Below are 4,731 nucleotides of genomic sequence, written 5' to 3' on the forward strand. Positions count from 1 at the left end.
CATTTATCCACTGCTCTTGTTGATGCATTTCAGTGTTTGATAATAATTGTTTCCTTTTCCAGATGGATTCGATCATGTTATTTAGACAGCAGGGATGGGTTCTGTCCAATAACAACGATCGAATCCATCTGAAAAGGAAACCATTATTATCAAACACTGAAATGCATCAACAAGAGCAATGGATAAATGTCCTATTAATCTTTTTTTAGCGTGTTTCTACGCTTCCCCATTCACAGCATCTAAAATGGAATGTCAGTGCGTAAATTTCTACGGGCCGAACAAGGGAAAGGCCCGTGCCAACATGAAGTGTTAGCTTAATACAAAAACAACAAAAACGTGCGTAAAAGTTACTTAAGTCTTTCTTTCACTATACCTTATCTCCGTGGATCTCCAAGCACTTTTTATGGCATGGTTTCACACTCGACGTCCATCGCATAATTCCCCTATTAATCAGCCATCTGTCCATCCGTCTGTGGTGGTCGCACATGGTAACACTGCATCCCGGGCTTCAAATATTATCCTATTTCGAATATTTACGGTGTATGCACATACAGTAAATTATAAAACACTTTTCAGTTACAATGTACACCCAGACTATCCTTTTATTTACCTAAAAAACTTACACATGGCGTAACTATTTAAAGCGGGACGCAGTGTTACCATTCATGACCACCACAGGCGGATGGACAGATAGAAAAAAACAGTTTTTTTTTTTTTTTTTTTTTTTTTTTTTAAGGTATTTTATCCCATTCATTTGTTCTAACAGACATATGCGCTTACACCTATTAATGGACGTACGAATGCACGCACGCTAGTCTATTCTCGGCTCCGATGTACATGCGTTTTCCCATTGCTCATGTACACGCCATATTTAGCACCAGCCACTGATGTATTCATGTAACTGCATTTTTCTGATGTCACGGTAAATTATTATGATACGTAAGCTTGTTCCAATGTTTGTCCAGTTTCTAAACAATTGACACTACTGTTTTTCGCATTCCATTCTTGTTCACACTGCTTATCGACTTGATTTCCACTTTATATATATATATATATATATATATATATATATATATATATATATATAATATATATATATATATATATATATATATATACTATATATATATGTAATGGGGAGGTCCCCCCCCCCCCCCCCCATTATTCATTAGGTAAGCGTGTAGCACGAAACGGAAGGCAAACCAACACACAGCATTACACACAGCCTCTCTCTCTCTCTCTCTCGGCAATCCTCTCCTCTCTCTCTCTCTCGGCAACTCTAGCACCGACACCTCTCTCTCTCTAAGGAATCTCTCTCTCTCTCCACCTCTTTCTCTCCATTCTAACAGGTAATGAAAATGAGAGTGTCGCATCATAACATTAACATTTATTAACAATGAATAAATAATGGATAATCAAGTAATCCAGTCTTACAGACTAACTCAAATAAAAACATCAAATCATAGTTACAGGCACAACTCTGGAGATCACTAAAATTTGACCTTAAGCCCCGAATATTTGTTACAGTAAGAAGTAGCAGGCCCAGTGTTCAGCTCAATGTATCCAGAAAGAATTGAAATCAACAACAGAAAATTAGTCGAAAACTAATAGACTCTTAACAACAGTTACAAAAAAAATCAACAGAACAATTAAAAATTATAATGCCATCAACAAGAGCAGTATTTACATTTTATACAGAAATTTGAAAGTATAATTCCTCCTAACCATGTGTCATTCAAAGAACGCCGAAAGCAACTGGTCGATGAGTTGGAGCCAGCACACCTTATAAGGCATATAAGATACCCATCAGGTTTGATACAACAACTGGGGATGTCAGTAAGGATTCATTTAGAAATTATAATAAACTAAGAAGGAAAAGATTATGTAAAGCGAAAGACGCATTCCTGATAATACACCAAGCAACTTTTGCTTTCTATCAACCTGTCCTACGCAATTTACGAAAACACAGGAAAATGCACAAATAAGAGGGAAAATTCCTCATTGTGCCCTCAAGCAAGGGAACTCAACCCCAATACCAGGAAAAGCAGGCATCTCTTTTCATCTTGAAAGTACATACATTATATATTCGCTCTAATATTTATTTTATTATCTGATTGAATACAACAGTTAATAAGAATTATATTGGAACTTCATTTGCTAATTTATATGACATTGGAATGACCTTGTATCTCCTAAAGAATGTCAACAAAGAAATTTTTAAATAAAATTAGAAGATTTAGGCTCCTATATTAATTTTTTCTTAGAAGTATACAGAAAGATAAAAAAGGTATGATGCTTTCGAGTAAAAGGAACCAATTAATATATACTTTAAAACTAATTATCTCACACTCAGAAAAACAATACTGACTCTCAAGACTAGTCCCACCTAAGGAAAAAGGTTATTAAAAAAAAAAGAAAAAAAAAAACATGAATTTACTTGTTGTCTTACGATGGGCAGGCAGCTTTACAGTTCCCCTAGGGAAGTTAGTTCTCACTCAGTGAGAGAGAGAGAGAGAGAGAGAGAGAGAGAGAGAGAGAGAGAATTTCTGAGTACTCTTTTGACTAACTCTTTTCAATTTCGCGAGTACCTTGTGTAAAAGGTCTCAAGGAGACCACTTTGTAAGCCTTTGATGGCATGTGCAACATTATTTTTGCTTTATCCAGGAGTAACCTCTCTCTCTCTTTCTCTCTCTCTCTCTCTCTCTCTGACTAGTTTCCTTCTAACTTTCCATTTGAAGTAATGTGAACTTACAGGCAAGGTAAAAATAGTTTCAGAGCGTTATCTTTTTTATTTTATATTTTAGTTTATTATCTTCTCGTATTTTGGTAATTTTACTATAATGATTGTTGCCTATATACTAAGTTTTTTTCGTACATGAAAATCTTTTATTTGAGTCCAAAAAATAATTGAGTTATAGGGAATTAATACTTTGAAAAGACCTGCAAAATGCTTACTGTGTATAACTTTATTCTACCCGCATGTTATGATATGTCAGAAGCAATAAATTCCGGGATTATAATCATAAGTATATTTTGTATGAAATGGTGATGACTTGGCACTGTCGCTGCTGCATTGTTATTTGTTTTATCATCTGGTCTTTCGATGTATGCACTTCACACTTGCTTTCCTTACAATGTATATATTTATATGAAATTTACTCACCCCTCCTCTCCAACCCAAACTTACTTCCATCTTCACTGCACCGTCCTGAAATAAAGTAATCTCCTTATCACATTTTATTTCGCAAAAAAAAAAGACTAGAACTGTTCAGCATGAAGAACGTAGAATTCATGTTTTAGATACCACGGACTGCAATACCTCCAGGTGACTCGTGTCATTTTATGATTTTAAGTGTACGGTTTCAAATAAAACATTTGGCGTATTTTATACGCGTGATATTTGTTCATGAGGAAAATTTTTTTTTTTTTTATTTCGTATTTCTTTTACTCGTGTATGTTCTCTCCTCTTTTCATCACTGCTGCTTTTGCTCTTTCAACTTTTCCTGTCTTACAAAATGTAAGTTTTCTTTGCATAAGAATTTTGGTTGATGATGAATATCGATGAAAATTACCATAAAAGAAATAATAATTAACTTATTGTGGAAATATAACTAATAATTGAGTACCGTCCTAAATACATTTTTCAGTAATTTAGTTGATGTCAAGATAGAAAACGAAGGTAAAAGGTGAGGTAATTATTCAGAATTATTATAAAATATAAATATTTTGGACAGCATCCCCAAAGGACACAGGCGTTTACGAAATCCGATGCCTGGACTGTAACCAATCTTCCATCAGTTTTACAGGAAAATCACTTCCGCAGAGATTAATACAACATAAACAGTCAGTTAGGTATGGACAACAGAACTCGGCTATTTTCAACCATAAAAATGAACATAACAACAGAATAAAATGGAATTAGTCACGTATAATTTATAGCAGTGACTGTCGGTACAAGAGTCAGATGATAGAGTCGGCCTTGATTAATCAGAGACAGGTACTGAACATCTCAAAGGGCGCATGAGATTCAGATATCATTAATAATGTTTTCATTCAAACAACGCTTAATAGGATTAAAGAAGGAGTATCAGCGGGAGTGACCTAAACCTGGCTTACCTGTGGATGGATCTGTTGGTATAAATACCACCTTTTCTGTAACTTTTCTCATTCATCTACCTGAAGAGAGAGAAAGCATTCTCTGAAAGATAGTATCTGCTCTCTATATTTTGGCGTTTTTCTGGGTTTCTTTTATTAGATGGAATTCTGTTGTAGCAGAACATTTTTACCAGTCATATATATATATATATATATATATATATATATATATATATATATATATATATGTATATATATATATATATATATATATATATATATATATATATATATATATATATATGTGATATGTATATATATATATATATATATATATATATATATATATATATATATATATATATATATATATATATATATATATATATATATATATATATATATATATATATATATATCTATATATATATATATATATATATATATATATATATATATATATATATATATATATATATATATAAAGGTATATCCCACGAGGGAAAATATAAACAACGGAGTATCCGCGAGATCTTTCGACGTTCAAATGTCCTTTACTTAGCAGAACTTACTTACATGAGGAAATGACAATACACGAAAGGTCGTATAACTGACAAATAGGGATTATAAAGAGAT

The sequence above is a fragment of the Macrobrachium nipponense genome, chromosome 37 (assembly GCF_015104395.2).
Source record: "Macrobrachium nipponense isolate FS-2020 chromosome 37, ASM1510439v2, whole genome shotgun sequence".
Classification (NCBI taxonomy): domain Eukaryota; kingdom Metazoa; phylum Arthropoda; class Malacostraca; order Decapoda; family Palaemonidae; genus Macrobrachium; species Macrobrachium nipponense.